Here is a 21,431-nt window from a genome sequence, read left to right as displayed (position 1 = left end):
GGGTAATGTCCAGACAGTAGAAACAGCATGGATATCCTTCTTACCTCACTTGGGCTCTGATACTCTGACCACACTCCTTGTGAAGATCCCCCCTCTCCCTATTTGGGCTCTTGAACCTAGTGCCTCATGCCTGGCCATCCCCTGACCCATGTGAACTCCTTCCTCATCTTGCACAGGACATCCCTTTGTTGGACACCCCACATCAGACCACCATATTGCATGGATGTCCTTCTGACCCTGTTCGAGTTCTGACTTCTCATGCTGGACTGATCTGCCACATTGATCCTCTCTTTGCTCTGCTTGGGCTGTGATTCCCTGTCCATGGCCACCCCATCTATGGATGCCCTCCTCCCCTCACTCCTCCCCTCAGTAAAGCTCTGACTCCCTACTACAGGAAGCCCTCCTATGTGGACACTACTTATTCCAGTCGAGCCTTTGATACCCTGCACTGGGCCAACACAGCTCCCCCACCAAGGGGGATGCATACCTTGCTTTGCTTTTCCTAATTTCTTTAGGTCCTAATTTTTAAAGGATGGGAAAATTAGGAAGGAAAGAAGAGGAAAAGGATATAGGAAGAGACATATTTTTAAAAAGATCACTCTGCTATTCAGCTGACTGAAGATGAGCAGGGACAGAAGCAGGGATACCAGTTGGGAGGCCAATAATCTCTTGGTAAAATGTCAGTGATTCCAGTTAGTATATTAACAATGCCAGTGAGTAGTGGTCATATTCGATACTTATTGTTAAGACAGTGCCGACAGGATTTGCTGATAGAGTGAAAAGAGTTAAGGGTCACTTTAAAGTTTTTGGCCTGAACAAGAAGAAAGATGGAGTTGCCATTCATTGGAATGAGAAAAATTTGGAGAGGAGTAGGTTTTGGGGTGGCAAATCAAGAATTTAATTTTGGACATATTCAATTTGAGATGCCTTTAATAATCTAAGTGAAAATGCTGTATGTAAGAGACAAGAGTTCAGGGAGAAATTGGGGTTGAAGGTCATAAAGGTATCGACAGAATTTATCAACTTGAGCTCACCTAGGAGTGAGTATGGATAGAGAACAGAATAGGTCTTAGTACTTTAACATTTAACATTTTGGAAGATAAGGGAAAAAATCAGCAAAGGGGACTAAATAAGAGCAGCCACTGAAAAAGGAAAAGAACCAAGAGGGAGTGATATCTCATAAGTAAGGGAAAGAAGTGTTTCAAGAAGAAGAAAATAACGCTGCTGATCCAGCGAGAGGAAAACTGTGATGCAGAAGAGAGTAGGAGCAACCGCAGAAGCCAGGACAGGGATTTAGTGAGAGCAGACGAAAACCATGGAAACGCTCAGGAGCTGGTCTCGGAGCGTGGGCAGTTCACCGGTTCTAACAGGCAGGGAGGCAGGGTGCATAGAGCAGTGGGTGTGGTGAGGGGAAGATGTGAAAGCTGCTCTTCTGTTTTCTGTAAGGCCCAGAGCTGAGGAGGAGGAGACGGAGGAGGTGTCTGCAGTTCCAATAGAGCACTGAGAGAGAGATTTCTGGGCAAGCAGTACAGTGAATGGACCAGGGACATGACAATTGCCAGGCAGTATCAAGAGCCCCTTTTAGGTGGCTGGAAAGAAATGTAAAGTGAGACCCATGGCATGGTGGTTTGCTTTAGTCACACAGAGTTTCTCATGCTAGGCACAGATAGGCAGAGAGGTGGATTTTGGTAGAATTAGGAATTTATAAGAGGGGCATGTAAGTACCAAAAATACTAGACTACTGACATATTATTGCTCATGTAACATTCTCAGGGGGTTTGTAGTAAATTAATAGATCAGAATGTTTTTAAAAATTAATGTTAGTCTGTTGGTAATGAGTAATATGAAATTCTTCAGATTTGGTTAAAAAACAAAATGAAGCAAAAATCTCGCAACTTTACTGAAGATAATTACATTTTTGTGTGACAGCAACTGATTTATCCATTCCACAAAAATAGATTGTTTATATATCTGCCAGGGTCTAAGTTAAAGCACTGGGGACACACAGATGAATGATAAGGTATTTATTGGCTTGGAGCTTGTATTTTTATTATTTGATAAATAATATTAAAAGCTTATACAGTAATTACAAGATAGAATCCTAACTACCAAGAGGGAAAAAAATAACAGGGAAGTTTCTGGAATCTGACTTACTGAGCTTTTATTCCAATTCTTCCATATACTAGCTATGTGAACTCTAGAAACTAGCTGAACATTTCTCAGCCTCAGTTTCCGTGTTATGCAATGGAGATTATAATAGTACCTTCTTTATAGGGTTGTTTTAGGATTATGCTATTTGATGCATTTTAGACATTTAGTAGAGTTATTAGCACATGAGTGCTCAATAAGTTTTAGCTACTGTTATTATTAATACAAAGTGTTTTGCAAATGCCAAAGAAGAAACAACTGACTGAAGCATGTTTATGATACTAATTTGTTCCATAAATGGTGAGTTTGCAAAGGAATAGGTAAGAGTTAGCCTCCTCAAATTATCACACACTAGAAATGACCTTACTAATAAATTTATGAAGGTATACTATAAAAAAATGGACAATCAAGTAGGGTTGGCCTTCCGTATCTCCAGGTTCTGTGGATCAAAGATATTTGGGAAAAAAATTACAGGATATTTCAAAAAGCAAAACTTGAATCTGCCTCATTCTGGCAACCATTTACATAGGATTTACATTGTATTAGGTATTATAAGTAATCTAGAGACAATTTAAAGTATACAGCAGGATGTGTGTAGGTTATATGAAAATACTATGCCATTTTAATATAAGAGATTTGAGCATCCATGGATGTTGGTATCTACGGGGGTCTCAGACCCAATTGCCCTCGGATACTGAGGGAAGACTGTATTTATGTGACAAAGAAAAAGGTAAATGCATTTTCGAGGCGAAATAATGGATGAGCACACAAGGCAGGCGTAGCCATGGGAATTGCACACCAGGCTGGGCAGGAATCAATGAGAAGCAATTAAAGTGATGTGGTAAATGGACCGATGGAAATTTCATGACTAGGAAACAGTAAACTGAAATTTCCACTGACCAACTGTTCTCTTCACCCAAGACATTTTCAGTAATGTAATTTTGGCTTTTGCATGTAGAATTAGATACCTCTTCGCACCACATCAGAGGAGACTTGCATTCAGCATTGATAAATGATCCATTAAGTGTTCATGTTTTGTTATGGATCTGAAATAGTCTTTAAAACGGTTTGTTGAACTCCTTTTTTCCAGTTTTATAGCGAAACAATTTTAGAGCCTCCCATCTTAAATGGCTAGAACATTTTGTCAATCCAACTGATGTAATATAATAGTTACTATTTATTTAGTTCTTATTATGTGTTTTACTAAGGGCTTGTGTGTGCGTGTGTGTGTGTGTGTGTGTGTGTAAGATCGTCTTTAATCCTTACAACAGCCTTGTTAAATAGGCCTTTTCATTTCCACTTGACAAATGAAGAGAGTGCGGCTTGGAGAAGTTAAACAGCCTGCCCACAGGATACACACCTGGGCAAGTGATGGGAGTGGGATTTGAATGAACCTTTGCCTGACTCAAAAATCTGTGTGCTTTCTATGACTCAGAAGTATTTTTTTCAGAAGTTTTAATTTTTATCATTTAAAACTGCATAACAGTGTTCTTACAGCTGATCTTGTGTCACAATTTTCTTTTTTTTCAACAGCACCAAATATTTCACAAAGGGATTTAAGATGTTGTTCTGGGATCATTTGATAGTGTTGTTGTTTGCACATCTAGTCCACTAGCCCTGAAGCATTAGAGGATTGCAAAGTCGTCACATACGCTGTTTGTGTATTTTATTTCTAATGAGATCCTTCTGTGATGTGGTCCATAGAGAAAGCATGGTGCCAGAAAGGAGTTGTAAATCCAGTTTATGAATTTTGGGAGTGTCTCATTTTTCATTCAGCTTTGATATCTAAATATTGTCATTATTCTGGAACATCCACATTAAGGGTCCCAACAAACACACTTCTCATCCAACATAAGTAAAGCCAACATTACCCTAAACCAGGCTAGCCCCCAATCAAATGTTTTTATGGTGTCACTAGCTTGTGGAACCAGCTGACTCATGTTGTCTATTATTTTTTAGGGCTGTATTCAGTCCCTTATTTCCTTGGCCTGGGGCCATGCAGAATTGAGATACTTGAGTAACGAGGGTGGAAGATGAGCACACAGCATCATGTGTGTGTTAAGTATGTGGTATATATGCTTCTCAGTCGTATCAAGAAGGATCAGTTAGACAGGTTCTGGCTAGAGCTGTTGATGGTTGATGTGTCATACCTGAACCTGTCCAAGAACTTTAAAAATCTTTTCAAACACCCATAAAAACAAAGATAATTAGTATACTGAACTTCAATGTATCTATCACCCAGCTTCATCAATTCCCAGTAATTTGCCAGTTTTATTTTATCTTTTTCCTCATGCTTTGGCTTTCTTCGCTTTCCTATCAACTGGGAACAAATCCTAGATTTTTCCAGACTTCATATTATTTTACCTATTACTACTTCAGTAGGTATTGCTAACAGAGAAGGGCTTAAAAATATAATCACAATACTATTGTTATACCTAATAAAAATAACACCTATTCCATAATGTAATCTATAATAAACAATCTTATGGTTACCAGGGGAAAGGGGGTAGGAAGGGATAAATTTGGGGGTTTGAGATTTGTAAGTGTTAGCTATTATATATAAAATAAATAGAAAACAAATTTCTTCTGTATAGCACAGGGAACTATATTCAATATCTTGTAATAACCTTTAATGAACAAGAATATGAAAATGAATATACGTATGTATATGCATGACTGGGACATTGTGCTGTACACCAGAAACTGACACATTGTAACTGACTATAATTCAATGCAAAAAAATAAATCTAAGACCATTTAAGATTTTCCTAATTTTCTCAAAAATGTCTTTTCCAGTTGGCTTATGAAGCAAGATTTAAATAAAACCTACATTTATATTTAATTTATGTGTTTCTTAAATTCTCTTCTGTCTGTAACAGGTTCTCTGTCCCTCCATCCCCTTTCTCCTTAATGCCATTAATTTGTCAAAGAAGCCAGGTCATTTGTGCTATTGAATGTCCCTCACTCTAGATTTGGCTGATTGTAACTTCATGACATCATTTAGTCTGTTCCTTTATGTCACATACTTCCTATAAATTCGTTGTTAAATTTAAGGATAATTATATACAAATTAAAAAAATTTGAGTTACTTCAAAGGAAATGCTGTGTACTTATTGCATCATATCAGGAGGTATATAAGGTAAGCTGTCTCACTCTTAATGGTGTTAACACTGACTAGTGACTGCAGGTGTTTTCAGCTTGATTCCTATTTTAAAGTTTCCAACAACCTTATGGCTTTAGCAGCTTTGTTATTTCTTCTGCATTAGAGTTGGAAATCTTTACCTCAACAATAATTTGGTTGCCCTCAAGTAGAGTTTGTGCAGAAAAGACAGGGAAATAATTAATCATTTCCCTTTATTATCAGTTAATTATTTCAGAATAATGAGTTGACACCCTAGAAATTCAACGGTCACCAAAGAGGTGGTTGTGTAGGTTTCTTTTTTTCAGTATTGATAAACCCATATATTTTTATATATTTGATTTTTTTTAAATGCTAAAATTTTCTTTGCTCTGTAAGAGCCCTCTTCAACCAGTAGGCGCACGCAAGTTAGCTTCTATGTTCTTATGACACGACTATGGTAGTTTCTGACAGCTTTGTTGATTTGTGCCAAGTCGGTTTCCCAGGCTCAACTTATATATTGTTTGCTCAACTGGAAAGCGGTGTTTAGAGATCTGGGTGTTAGTGGGCTCATTACTACTGACTTGTCATTGTTCCCAGACCATTTCAGTGGTCAGAGCTACTTAATATTTGTTTTTTAGAAAGAGAAAAGTAAATCATGAATTCATCATTTTGACTTTATACCTCTTTTACACTGAATCTTGACTAATGACATTAATATATTATCTATTTACTTTATCCAAATATTGGAGTTCTGTATGGTTTTGAAAAAACAATGATACTATCACTACTAACAATATGACATTTAAATGGAGTTTAAGTTTTTTTGAGGTTCTTTGTGTCCTTAAGATGTAATTCAGTATTGATGTACAATACAAATGCTATATTTTAAAATATTTGAAATAATTCTTCTCCATGTGATTATGCCATCAACTTTATAACGTTAGGTTTATTTATTTTTAAATTTGGGGAATGGCTTAAATTTTTTTCCTGATTACGTGAAACATGTAAATGTCCAAAATCAAAACCACATTCAATTGTCTGGCTTTCATGCCTGTAACCTTCCTCTGTTTCCTCCCCTCACCTATAGGTAGCTTTTTTTTTTTCTTTTTAGTGCTTGTTCTTCTACTGTTCCTTTGCAAAAATTAAAAAAAAATCAATACACATTTGTATTCCAATCTTTTATGGATAAATGGTGGCATACTCAAACACTTTTCAGTACTTTGGATTTTCCATTTAATATATTTTGGAGTTTCAAAGAGATTATGTTGGTCAGCTTTCAGATTTTATACAGTCTTATGAGTGTAAATGGTATGTTGTGATTTTGATTTATGATTCTCTTATTATGGGTGAAGTTGAGCAAATATTCATATGTTTAAGGGTCATTGGCATTTCACTTTCTGTAAACCATTGGCTGCCAACTGTAGATGATCCTGCCCTCAGGGGACATTTGGCAACATCCAGACACATTTTTGGTTGTCACAACTGGAGGGTAGCGCTACTGGCATCTCATGGATAGATACTGCTAAACATCCTATAATCTACAAGGTAGCACTCCCACAGGAAAGGCGTATCTGGCTGAAAATGCCAATAATGCCATGGATGAAAAGCCCTATTGTAAACATAGCTATTGATCATTTCTCATATAGAGTTTTCTTTCTTATTTTTCCTCCCTTGCTAGAAACTCTTTGTAGGGCTTGTTATCACTGTTCACAAAGACTGATACTCCCACCTGTAGAACTCAGCATCTCTGTGAGACTTGATTTGGCCAGTAAGACAAGAAGTGAAATGCATTCTCAGCAGATGCTTGAAGAACCAGCCCATGGCCCTTGCCCTTGCCACTGTGGATGCATGGATTGAGATAAAGCCTCCGTTTGTTTGGGTCCCTGAGACAATCTGATTATAGAGCTCCCTGCTAACTGATAATGGACATAATAGACATATAGCATAAGTGAGAAATAATGTTTTATGCTGCTGAAATGTTTCACGTTGTTTGTTACTACAGCAAAATTTAACCTGTTTGGATGGATATAATCCTTTCATATGAAGTGTGTTAACCTTTTGTCTCTGATATAAATTTCAGATAATCTGCCCGGTTTGTTGTTTTTGTTTTTACTTTGCTTATAGAGTTTTTTGCCTTGTAAAATCATTATTCTTAAATTTGTAAAAACGTCGTCAAGTATATCAGTCTTTGCCATTATTGCTTCTGGATTTTGAGTCATGGTAAGGAAAGGTTTTCTTACTCCCAGATTATTTAGAAATTCGATTATGCTTGTGTTTAGTACTTTCAATCCATCCATAATTTTTTACATTTAGATCCATCCGTAATTCACTTGGTATGAAAGCTGGATATGTTTTTCTCCCCCCATATAACTTTTTAGTTGTCTCCAAACCACGTATTAAGGACTCCTTTCCCCCAATTATTTGACATGCTGTTTATTATATAATAAATTTCTATATATACTTTGGTCTGTTTCTGGATTTTATATTTAATTAGTCTGTTTATTCATGGGTCAGTATCATACAGTTTCAATTATAAGGGCTTTAAAATACACTAGATGTCTGTAAGACTACTCCTTTGCATTGCTCTTATTTTAAGATTTTCGCTTATTATTACTGCTTATCACTTCTTCCAGAATGTACAACCAACTTGCCTAGTTTTTGAAAAAAATTCTGAGAGCTATTTTTATTTGGATTTCATTACTTTATAAATAAATGTAGGGAGAGATGACATCTATACCATGTGGAGTTCTCTTCAAGGACATGGTATGTCTTTCGATTTGTTCTGCTTTTGTGAGTTTCACAGATTTTATAATTTTTCTCAAATAGGTTTTGGACATTTCTTCTAATCTGCTTTAAAACAACGTTTTAAAAAATTGAAGTGTAATTGATTTACAGTATTAGTTTAAGGTTCTTCTAATCTGCTTTAAAAGTATGCTTTGGATTATTGCTGTTTTGATAAGGTGGGAAATATTTCTTAACGATTTTTTAAATTGGTGGAATATTTGAGTCCTTACTCTACTGCAAATTGCTCATGGCATCCTAGATTATCCACCAATTAATCTGTAACCAAATATTCCCTTTTGGAATGAAAGGAGCAGATCTTGTTTGAGATCTCAGGTTGCAGGGTGAGAGGAACTATAAAATGCAAGCTGGGGGGATGACATTCTTCAACTCATCATTGTTGGTTTATGTATTTTACAAACAGTTTCTCCTTACCAGTTTCCTCTCTCAAAGCACATGATCTCTTTTTCAATTCCTGCCTCCTATTATATTGCATGAGACAAATTCCCCACAGTACAGAACATTCTGAAAATTTGCTATAAAATAATATTAGATATAATAGATATACTGAGCTAATATATACTTAATTACATATAATCAAATGTATATACAACACAAACCTAGCCTAATTTTGTTTGTACAAATTGGGGTAAATGGAATCCTACAGGAATTAACCACAGATTACAAGGCTTACAAATGGGTGTTCCTGTGAAATAGAACCCCTTTCTGGAACAGGTTTTAAATGATCAATGCAAGTGCAATTATTGTTGACAAATAGTTGTGGTGTAACCTAAATCTAGGATGTTAAGCATTAATACTTTACTCATCATTTTTTCTTCAAATAAAGTTTCCTCCTTAAGTTAGGTTTTGCCTAGGTGGTAGATATGCTTTAAAACAGAAATAGTGGTTGAGTTTTGTTGCTATTCTATTTTTAATTGTCAGTTTTTACAAGTAGCTTTTTTGAATGAGAAAGAAAAAGCTGTTGTGAGATTTCGCTTTCCCCACGCTGTCAGAGGCAAGGGGCAGAAGAGCAGCATACTTGTGGTTATGAGTGTGGACCCTGGATCCACTCTGCTAGGGTCAAATCCTGGGTCAGCTGGTCTCTGGCTCTGCGACATGTACAAATCAATTAACCAATTAATCATTAATTAGCTTTGACCTAATAGGGTTGACATGAAGATTAAATGAAATAACATTTTAAATGCTTAGAGCAATGTCTGACAAATAGTAAGCTATGTAACTCTTTGATAAATTGAAAACAAAAAGAATGCACTCTGCTTTACTGTCTTTGTCAGCATCTTGTTTCAGATAAAGTTAAGTGAAAATCAACATCAAAGATGCCTGAAGAGGAAGGAGTGGTGACGAAGGGAGAAAGCCCTAGCCAGGAAAGGCATGACTTCACTACACTTGCCATGGTCATGGTGGAGGGATTCACAGGCTGATTGTTTTCATATGAATCTCTCCACCATCTGGTAAATCTACCTTCTTCAATCCACTGGGAAATTTATTTGAGTCTGCCCAGGATAAGAAATAGAATCTGCAAAGCTTGTGGTGGAAGCAATCAACTAAATCTGTTGCCTCTGAAGGAAAGCCCTGGGAGCAGAAACAACAGTAAAATCACGACAAGTCAGCAGACAGTTCCATTAAAAATAGTTAAGAGTTAATCCTGTCTATTGCTTAATTCTGCTTAATAGAATCCTCACCCACTTCTCATTTCATAGAATGCTTGTCCGATACTAGTTAACTAGCTCTTTTTACTGGAGCTCAAATCCATAAACACATTATTAATATTTGTAAATAAGAAATAATGGGAGTGTCTTGTCTTTTGAATTATATTGGACTCAAAGTAAAATGAGAAACAATACAACTCAGCATCCATTTTCCATTGTTCCTTTTCATATAACTCCCCAAAGTGAAACTGAACACCCCCCACACATAGGGATATTTTTCTCTCCAGGGTTGTCATTGATGTCCACTAATAACTCTGCAGTTCATGCTCAGGGAGACCACAAGAGTGAAATTAAATGAAAACAACTCAGGCAACTGTGCGCAACAGTACAAATAACATAATAAATCCTTAGGGCCATTACATAACTGCCTGCTTTCACAGAAAATTTTAACTGTCTAGGCTTGTGGAGAAGATTTAGTTAACGTATAAAGTACTGACACAAGATGAAGTGCACGTTGGAGCTAATCTAGGCAAAATTCATCCAAGTACTGCTCTCCTAAAAGACTCTACGTCTACATGTATTGTACCTATCTTATGATGACCCCTTTCTAACCCTTCCACATATTCATTTGTTCATTCATTTGTTCAACAGTAAATATTTAGTCCTACCACAGGCTATGTACCGTTCTAGGTTCTGGGGAAACTGTGGAGGAGAAGGCATGGAGCTTACATTCTAATGGAGGAAAAGAAATAATTATAGAATTATGTAATGTAATGTCAGGAAGTGATCAGGGATCCAAAGACAAAAGAGCAAGGTAAGTGGCTACTTTAAATATCATAATTAGAGAAAGCTTCTCTGAGGAGATGATATTTAAGCAGAGGCTTGAATAAAGTAAAGGACTTCTGGGGAAGAGGTTTCAGGCATAAAGAATAGCAGGTGCAAAGGTGAGCAGTTGGAGGGTTCCTGGTGCAGTTCAGGAACAAGAAAGGAAATTCTGTTAGTGGGGTGAGTGTATGGAGGGTGTCAGGTGATGAGGCTGGGGTGAAGGACCAGACTATGTAGGACTTGGTTGTCTGTAGACTTCATTTTTTTGTGTGAATGGAAGATGTTGGAAGGTCCTGAGCAAGGGAATGATTTATTATTTTCACAGTTCATTGGCTGCCATGTGAAGAATGGAATGTGGAAGGGCAAGAGTGGAAGCAGGGAGACCAGCGGGGAACTACTGCATACTTTACATAGTGATAAGGAATTGAGGGGGACAAAGAGTAGAAAGTGTGTAAGTATAATTCCTCTCTGGTGATCTGTTTGGAGTAAGCCTTGTGCATGCACTCTTGGCTATACAGATTAAGCTTTTACATGTATCTCCGTTGTCCTTTACTTCTAATTGGATAGAACTGTTTTAAGTGGGAAAAGACAGAAAATGAAATGAATCCCCATCAATAGAGAAATGGTTGCTTAAATTCTGGAAAATACTTGCTATGAACTATTAACAACCATTAAAAGGAATGAGCTAAATTAATCCTTGAAGGGATTTCCATTATATATTCTTTGTTTTTTTGAGGGAGTAATCAGGATTGTTTGTTTGTTTGTTTGTTTATTTTAATAGAGGTACTGGGGATTGAACCCAGGACCTCATGTATGCTAAGCACACACTCTACCACTCTACCCTCCCCTCATGAGATATTCTTAAGTGAGAAAAAAAATATGTATGTATGTATATAGCCTCATTCTTGACGATCAAAGAAAATTCCCAACATCTATCTTAATATATATATCAAATTATGTGCATTCATATACATACATGTGTTTTATAGGAATATGTGAGCATGCAGAAGAGTATACAATATATACACAGGTTGTTAACAGATTGTTAACATTGGTTACTTGGCTGAGAGCAGACAGACTTTAAGTACTTAAGTAGCATCTATGAACTTTGATGGAGGAAAACCTGAAGTAAGGATACATCCTAGTGAAAACTAGGTGGATTAAGTCTAGTGTGAGATACAGAGAAAAGGATCTAGAATTGCACCAAAATTAGTCTCTTAACCACAGTAATTAAGGATTATTACCAGTTCCTTGGGGAGGAGGAATTGGCGTTGGATAACAAAACACAATGTATGTCTTTTATGCGTAGTTTTATACAATTATGTATGGTAAAGTGTATAAAATTCTCACTTGAAAATGTTTTGTACATAAATTGATCTTAGACATTCACAGTCCTTTGCAGCTTGAACGTAAATCTGATGTAAATATACTTCCGAGCATGTTAAAGAATGAAATGAGTCAGACAATGAGTCCAGAATGGGGTGTGTGTGTATGTGTGTGTGTGTGGTCAACCATTTCGAATGGCCAAGTAGAAAAAAAGATGTACAGCTTGCTAAGGACAGACTTTATCCATTTGATTTGGATCTGCTCAGGAGACAGGTGTGACCATACTAGGCTGAGATTTCTTAAGCTAACATCATATACCTTACATTTGGGGAACTTTTCTTCTCTCTCTTTTTTTTAATCTTTAAATTCTTAAAATTTTAATTAATTAATTAATTAATTTTTTCATGGGGGAAGTAACTAAGTTTACTCATTTATTTATTTTTAGAGGGGGTACTGGGGATTGAACCCAGGACTATGCTAAGCATGCACTCTACCACTTGAGCTATACCGTCCACCCATCTTCTCCATATTTTTGACCTTCAGCCAATACTTTTCCAATGAGACTTGTGTTTAAGCAAGAACATTTGGTCTCTGTAGTAACATTTGGTAAGTAAAGCAATTCCTGTATTTGAACCTTCGTCACTGTGACGAGGACTAAGATAACAGGAATTCTGGGAAGAGGAGTGATTTCTTCACCTCCGGAACTCTAGTGTGCGACCATCATGGAGAGACTGCCCATTCTGGCGAGGCTGGCTTGGTCTGCACCGCTCTCCAAGTTGAGCATTTGGCTGGTTAGCTCTTCTAGTGACCAAATGGTCTTTTTAACAAGCTCTGCTGATCATCGAGCTGTATTTCTTCATCTGTTTTGACTTTTAAAGTGATTATATGTTAGTAGTATCTCATGGGGGATTGAGGAAAAGGAAGTTTTTTACCTTTTGGAAAGGCTGTTCATTCAGTTTTTTAAAAATTGCCAGAAAACATCATTGTTTACAAATTTTTCCACTGTGTTCTGTTTATTTGCCAAGAAAAATCTTGCACCATACCAACTTGTTTTAGTAAAACAAATGGCTCCTTTCACAATACAGCTCAGTGTATTTGTATATTTACATGAGTTTTCCAGCACCGCTTTGGGACGAAAGATTCAGCTACATTCGCACATGTTTTGTTTTCCCTTGTGTGTAAGCTTTGACCTTCCAAACTAGCTCCCAGTGAACCCACAGGCCACGGATTAGTTGAAGGCATCTTACTAAACCCTCAGTTGGATAGAATTTTTCTGGGTTTCATGAAACAAAGAGGGTCTTTTCAGGGAGTTTGCACTATTTTGAATATCTAGGTGAATTATGAGTAATGAAATGACTGTGGCCTATGCCCCGTGAGCCCCCACCATCCTGGGAAGACCTGAAGGTTACTGACACTTAGTTGGCCATTATTTAATTTGTGTAGGTTAACAAACAGCAACTTGCAACAGACTCACAAACATAGTACTAAGCTGTTCAGCTTGTCTGAACTGGAGGCAGAGCTTGTGTTGTCCATGTGGCCTTCTCTGCTTCATTAATTATGTTCCCAAGTAATTTCATGGTTGGTATGGAAAAATTTTCAGAAGTTTCAAAGAATTTATTATTTTTATGGTGCATTTTTCCAAGGAGTTAAAAGAAATTTTCAATAGCCTCATGCTTTTAAAATTTAGCACTTGCTAGCTGGGTGATGTTGGACAAATTGATTCATTTTTGTAACTTTTGGTTTCCTCCTCCGTAAAATGAGGGTAATAAAATCAGTTTCATAAACCTGTTGTGAGGGCCAAATGAAATAACAAAACATCAGTATGGTGCCAGCCATATTGGTCGGCCTTCTGTAAATGGGAGCTGCTGCTAATATTTTTTGTGTTTTGATGATGTAGGTTATTTCTACTTCCATGGATACAGGAATAGATGAGTGAACCTGGGTAAGAGGGAAAGAGCAACTAGGAAGGCTGTGATTCTGTCCCTTGATACACAAAACAGGCCTCTGTAAATGAAAGTGAGAGGTTCTGGAGGCATGCTTCAACACTTCTTAACCTCTCAGTAACCGAAGTGTTTCATTTGTAGGAGAATTTGGCCATCTTCTGTGATGTATTCAAACTTTGGGCTGGAACCCACCTTGAAGAAGTTTTGGAGATCTCACTGTGAAACACAGCATTATGTTTCCAAGGACACTACTCAGCATGCTGATACTCACTGGAACTTGATCACACTGCACTACACTGGTGCCAAGAAAAAGGCCAGTACAAACCCCTTGCAGCTTAATATGAAAATTTTAACATTAGCTTAAAATGTTGCCAGTGTTTTGGCCAGAATAGAAAGGTCCATGATGTCACTGAAGGGTAGAGTAGTGTAAAAGACTCAAGAGGCATTTTACAATCAGTTGAACTTCTCTTTATGTCCAGTTTTGTACATGTCCAGTTTGGCAACAGAGTAAGCAGCAATGGGGGAGGAGCCAGTGCAGTTCTCAACTCTTTGCCATTTTGGCGGAAAAGTGAAAGGTAGCTACTAGTGATTTTGAAAAATCACCCTGCCACATCAGGACATCTGTCATGCACAGGATTCTTGAATAGAATACTTCCTAGATGTGAACTTCACAGTGCATAGCAATAAACTGTCAAAAACCATGGGGGAGAATTGACTGCTCTTTTGGGAAAGGGAGTAATTTTCCCCTACTGTTTAATCCAGTGGTGAATTTTCTTCCACAGGTGTGCAAGAAACTGTTCTCGAGTCAACAGAGAGCTGGGTGCAGATTGTGTGATTTGGTGGTGCCATAGTTCATCTATCATTGTGATGAAATACTAGGATATCAGCTTTCTGGATGCAAATCATTAATACTTCTGTATGTGGAAAATTTCATGTCATGGTCTCTAACAGATAAATGTAAACTCACAATAAAACTATTCTTAGCTTTAATGTTTAGGAACTTGGGGATTAAAAGTGCAACAGAGCATCTCAGTCATGGCATTTGCTTCCAATGTAAAATTAGTCCATTTCTTAGTGACACGAATGGCTGTCCTACAAAGAATTCTACCATCATCATTTCAAGAACAACTTTTACAGCTCTTCAATTCTATGTCCTCCTTTTACAAACAGTGCTTTTGTTACTTGTGGATTTATTAATTTATTTAATTAAAAAGTAATATTAATAATTTGTCACAAACCTTTAGCCAAGCAAAGGACATAACATGAACTTTACTTACTGAATTCCTTTCTCCCTCTCATTTTCTCTCCCCTTAGTTTTCCTTTGATTTTTTTCATTATATGTCTTAATCTCCTGTATATTTATAAGTTTCTTTTGAAGCTGCTTTAAATCTTTTCTGGAAGAAGTCACATTACCAACAAACAAATAAAAAATAAATATTCATTTGTAATAACTGGACCACCCAGTTGTAATATGCTGGAAGTTTTTTTTCCTTGAAAGGGTAATAGCATTGTTGTTATTTCATCATTCCCCCTTCCTTTCTTTGAAACCATTATCCTGTGGCTTTGAAAATTCCCATGGAGGAACAAATAGTCCATTTGCTTCTAGAGTTGCCAGCAAGCTCATAAGGAAATTGTATCGGAGGTAACGTGTATAAAAGGAACAAACATGTAACATTTCCCCCCTTTTTCTGATTTTCCTGAAGCCTACAGGCTGAGGCCTTCGCCAGATCTTACAAGATATTCCATCAGTCAGAGAACTAACTGTTCGGCAAGCTCTCTATCCTTCCATGAATGATGCCACAGCTCATCATGTCAAGCTGGGAGCAGGCCCTTGCCAGAATGTGGAACGGGTCACAAAATGATGAAAACAATACATCAACTTCGCAGATTTCAGTAAATAGCAGGAATTACAGCATGGTCTTACTTTATTAACTATTTTAACGTTCAGTTACATTCAGTAAGAAGGGGGAAATGTTTTAAGCACCAGACAGTGGGGTTATAGAATGAAAATGGAAATTGCAGAGGCTTCTCAGTTCATCTGCCAAACACCTGTAGAATTAAACTTCAATTATGTGTCTGGGTCAGGTAAGAACTGACTGGTTTCTGACAATAGTTTTTCAGATGGGATATCACCGGGGAGGCAGGACGCATAAGAGGCTAATGTTCATTTCCTATGAAAGGAACTGAGGATGTCAAAGTAAATTGGAAAGGATAGAATCTGGGCAGGCATCTGGGGCTTTGGCTCACACTTCAGGAAAATGTTGTGTCTAGTGATCGCCCACAATTACAAAAAGCTGAGGAATTGACAACAATTGAATTTCAATAAATTTTGCTGTTGAACCAACATGAGGAGATGGGTTTTCTTTTAAACAGTTCTCAATAAAAGTCAAGACTTCACTGAATTCATTATTCTACAGACATCTGCATTTGAAAAATACTTAAAATTCTTCTCATATCAATGGATTTAAATGTTATTCACTAGAAATTCTTTGGGTCTTTGAAGCTTTCAGCTAAAGTTTTGGTTTATGACTCAGTGTTACCTTATGTTATTGACTATCTGTTGTCATCGCTCATGTCAGGAAGCTCTTCATCTGTTGAAACTATTTGTTAAGATACGCCTGCATTCCTCTCAAAAGAAAAATTATTTTAATATGCCTTTTCCCCAGTTATGCTTGTTTGTATTTGTTTTATTTTTATTTGAATCATCATACAAAGGGGAGACTATATGTAGTACAATGAAACTAAGTGAAATATTGAGATACACATTTACTTTGCTTTTTTTTATATTTCTCTTCAAATTAAATCTACTCTTTCTTTTGCATAATCATAAATGTTCATAACGATTTTTGAAGTAGACGTATAGGTATTGACTTTAGAAATTCTCATGTTTAAGGAAATAGTTTATTCCTTCTGAATTTGGGGGTTATTTTTGATAAACATTTAAAGGAAGAGTCAAATTATTCCCTAATTTCTGAGCTAAGTTACACATTTACTTTGCAATTATTTGGGATAAAAGTAAAGATTTTTTTGCCCTTTCAGAGCACTCTCTAGACCCAATGTGAACTGCATACTGTTTAAATACCAGCGAAGTCAAACTTCAAGGAAATCAAAACAGGGAGTCCTTTTCATCAGTGAGACTGGTGATTAGTGATGCCTACCACTTCCTGGTTATGTGTTATACTAACTTACCTATGTGAGCAGAGCAAATTAACAATCTCAGTAGTTTCATTCTACACGGAGAGGTTTCATCCTTAGTCTTGTTGCCTTAATTAATGATGAACATAGTCTGGTGTTGCTGATACCAACGTCTACACTTTTCATCACCCTGACTTCCTCAATGGGAATAGAGAAAGGGTTTTACAAATAGAACTATTTTATAGAACAGATCTTTATCCATTTGAATGATCCATACGTTCACTAGCATTCCCCTCCCAAAGTTGCAAAGCAATGATGCTTGGAAAAAAAACTAAAAAAAATGTACTTACGTCTCTTGTGTTTTGCTTTTGTTATCATCCATCTCACAGCATTTCTTTTGGTCTGTTTAAATTTCAAGTTGTGGAAACATGGAAATCTCCATGAATTCTGTAGAAGATGTGAGTATTTAAATAAAACTGTTGTAATTTGGGGGTATGATATTTATACCACTCTATGAATATTGCTTTTACTGTATATTTAAACAACGTATTAAGGATGAGTGAACTGACCTACAGACTGTCAGTCTGACACAAGCCAGAGGCAGATGGAATGAGGGGCCCAGGCACTATGTCTTTCACTGGAATACTGTACTGTTTGCAAAAACACTGCGTATTTCACTATTCACACAGTAAGTAAATGACCAGTGGTGAACCCTGAGGCAGAAATGATTGAGAGATGTTGTGTAGAGGTATTACTAAAACTTAACGTAAAGACCTAAGTCTTACACATACAGGAATTTCACCTTTGATGTTAAGATTGGTGTGAACTGTGGAAGAATGTAGCAAGATTTTAAAACTGTCTTAAATCTATGAGGGTGAAATATTTGATGGTTATATAGTGCCAATTCCCTTAAAAGATTCCCTTTTTTTTTCTTGTAAAAGTGACAATTTATGATGCAACAACAATTAAAACCTGACTGACTCTAACACCTGTATACACATGTGGCTAGGGTACATTACATGAGTCATTAAAAAACCTCTAACTTTACAAACTGGTAGAATTGTTTGGCAAAAAATATAGTTCTTAGTCAATTCTCTCCCCAAATCACTTTAACTGTAACTCTTTTTTGAAATGATCAACTGAGATCCATTTTTTCCCTGCTTGATGTGGGAATCGATGGAGACTATTTCTAGGCCTCTCATCATTTCTCATTAAAAGAATTGGCTGCAGAGTTCGCTGTCTTTTAAGCTGGCATCTGGACTTAGTGGTAAGCATCAACCAATGTTAGATCAAGAGGGAGGAGGGACAGAGAAGGCAGGACTGAGGGTAAGAGGAATCAATGAGAATTTTAGGGAAAAATTGGAAGTTAGAGCCTCAAATGTTAGTTCAAGCAGGGCTTTCTTGAATTTTGAGAAGACAGTTTGGGGTGGAAATTCAGAAGTTCAAACTAAGTAGTGGTTATAGGCAAGTCTTTGGTTAGAGATAAAGAAATCAGAGTCTGCCGCAGACTGGTGAAATAGAGAAAGAGGATTTGTATTCAGGGATCCCAGATAAGATTTAGTACAGAGGTTTAGGAGAAGCAGCTGATCATAGGCAAGAATATGATTTTAACTTGGGGCATTATCCAGGCATAAGGAAAAAGACAGGACCCAGGAGATGAGGAAAATTTCTCAAACCCTGAAGAGTTAAGTAGGTTCATATAACAACAAGTTAACCTCTCAGGACAGAAATAACTCTTCTATTGTTTAAAAAAGGTTTTTTCATGGAGTGAAACTAACTACATTGTTTGCTGGGATCTTTTCTTTTAGTAACTCCTTTTCTTTTTTTATACAAGGGAAACAAGAAATAAACAGTATGTGTGGGTTGCTGCAATTTGTCCATGAAAAACTTGCACCCAGTCAAGGTTGGGAGGGATGTTGTGAGAAGAATGAAGACTCAAGACTCATCTTCTGGTGTTGACCCTGACTTTGCTAGGAGAAGAGATGCTCCTGGATAACCTCAGAGCTGAGCTCCTGCTTTCTTTTGCTCGATCCTCTGTTGGTGGAATATGACCCTGCTTGAAAAGCTAGAACTCAAACAAGGAGGCATGGAAGATGGGTTGAGTCTTCAGGGACCTTGGTAAGCTTGGCTACCATGTGTATTTGTTAAATAATAATAAAAGATCTGTGATATAGGTGTAGTGTTCAATAGATGAGAAATAGTTTTCTAGAGACAGTTATATCTCTCACCCCACAGAAAAATCATGTTCTACTCAACAGTTATACTTGGCCTGGTCAGCAGAAACTTGATTTATTTTCTCCAGTTTATGGGCTAACTTAGAATGGATCTTTGTACAGTTTGTTATATTATATAATGAGTGATGGAAAGATCAAATAAGGGCCTGGGTGGTGGCATAGGTTTGGTGGAGAAAACTAGTTCAAGAATAAGGAATCCCTGGGATAGATATGCATGGAATAGAGTTGTGGGAAGAAGGCTGGTGGTTGTTTTGATAGTTGGCATCCTAAGTAGTATCTTAGGTAACACCGTAGCCTATGCCTTTCACTTTTCTCATGTTCATTTTGTTCACTGTAGGTTTTGGAATGATAAACAGTAGCTTCTAGAAGGATAAGAAGACCTTGTAGACTAGGAGTGGAAGGTGAAGGTCTTGGTGGAAAGGATCTCTATTAGAAAGCAGTCTGTTTAACCAAAAGTGAATTCAGAACGATTTTACTTTAAGAAAAATATGCTTGAAAAACATGGCTAGTGATGATCTTCTCAAAGAACTATGGGGGAAAGATTTGACAATGTAGAATAAATGGTTTCATGGGGAACTGACAATAACTTGCTTACTGGTAGGAGCAAACACAATGACTTGGGCGGTCTGAGGTTTTCTGTTTCAGAATTACTCACTTTCTAGCACAAGATTTTCAACTGAAGAATCAAAGAGTTAAAATTCCACAGTAATTTTATTTAATGTATTTATCTTACTGATCTTGGCTGGAAACTGGGAGCCTTTGAAGTACCTTTTATTTTCTTCTGTGTACTTCTTCTGGATGTGTTATTTTTCATAGGTCAGCAGCTATATAAGCATTTTAAAAAGTATCTTTTTATATCTTTCTTCAGGTGGTTCAATTATTTCTCACTAATGTGAATTTCTTTTCTCTTGGCTCTGAATTTTATGACTATTACATTTCTTTGGTTTTTATAGCATTATTTGAATGATGATCTCTTGGTCCAGAAAGTCAAGAAGGAATTTGTATTTTTAGAGTTTCTTATAATACAGTTGCCTTGGTCAGAAGCAAAGATGATCATGGTTTACTTAAGGCCTAATTCAAGTATGTGTAGCAATGGGCATCTAATTCAGGGTCCTGCTCAGCAATGCTCTGTCATTGTGTCCCATTTCTACCTTTTTAAATGTCTCCTGGAATCTTGTCTCTGATTTCAAACTTCTTTGGTTTCTCCAACTGGTCCAACACAGAAAAAGTATCTGGTGTGCACAGGGCCCAAAGACTTAAGAATAATTCCTTGTGAGAGGAGTAAGATCAAATATAAAAGCAGGTCTCACAGTGTGTTAGAAATAAGTAAACAAGGATAATCTAAGGAAAGAGACCTTTGTCAAGAAATTAAAGCAAACATACAGGATCACAAGAAAGAGCTTAATACTGATTGGCATCCCAAGATATAATGCAAGTACTATCTAGCTCCAATAAAGATTCACCCGGAGAAGTATAATATGTGGACCAAAAAAACTGGCTTTAATTTAATTGCCACCAAGAAAGGCCTATGTATGTGCCTAACTAAATGGGGCTCTAAACCACTCCTATATCAAAATGTTAACATAAAAAAGTAATTAGAAGAACTGATCCAGTTATGTCCAAGGTGGGTAAGCCTGTGTAATCTTCCTAAAGGAAGCACAGGAAGGAATCTGGGTCAAATCAAAATAGTGTAAAGAAGGAAGAAGTGAGGTGGTTTTATAGAAATATATAAAACAAAGCCTACATAATCAGGAAATTCTTGGGTCCTAGAGATCTGCGCTTCTCCTGCTGACTGATCCAATTTTAGTAGGTAATAAGACATTAAGTAAATATATGTATTGCCTCATCTTTTCTTCTAATTGGCATCATTGCCTGAAAGAAAACATGGTGTAGAAGAAGGCAAAAGTCCATTCTCCTGGAGTCTCCTCTGGACTGGCTGAGATTAGAGTCGCCCAAGAAGACTGGTGGGTTGGGCCAATCCTCAGTGTGGACTGAAAGAGGGACTCAATATCCTGCATGTTTACGCTGACATTTAGAAATTGAACACACTTTTAAAATTACAATGTTGGGTTCCATATCACATTTGATTTGCTTCATTATGATGCTACTGTCTGCAAAATATGAGTGACATCTCCAGATGTGATCTTTCAATGATTCTGGGGTCCAGTTTCAATCACTTGATTTCTGTAGTTGTTTTGAACTTATAATTACATGGTTGGTCGTTCTGCCATATTTGCACATGGGATTT

General features: G+C 36.9%; 1 long non-coding RNA gene across 4 annotated transcripts in view; it reads right to left on the bottom strand.

Annotated features, from left to right (window-relative positions):
* Positions 1 to 21,431, bottom strand: part of LOC140695699 (uncharacterized) — a 74,611-nt gene that overhangs the window by 38,579 nt on the left and 14,601 nt on the right. For 2 of the 4 annotated variants that reach the window (XR_012071506.1, XR_012071509.1), the window contains exon 3: positions 17,300 to 17,396. This is a non-coding gene — a long non-coding RNA (uncharacterized lncRNA). Of the gene's footprint in view, positions 1 to 8,957; positions 9,160 to 9,452; positions 9,644 to 17,299; positions 17,397 to 21,431 lie in introns of those variants that run through there. The other 2 variants (XR_012071508.1, XR_012071507.1) reach the window with 2 other exon arrangements.

Source organism: Vicugna pacos, chromosome 3, assembly GCF_048564905.1.
Source record: "Vicugna pacos chromosome 3, VicPac4, whole genome shotgun sequence".
Lineage (NCBI taxonomy): Eukaryota > Metazoa > Chordata > Mammalia > Artiodactyla > Camelidae > Vicugna > Vicugna pacos.
Note: the sequence above shows the minus strand (reverse complement) of the source record. Positions and strands in the feature narration are given on the sequence as shown.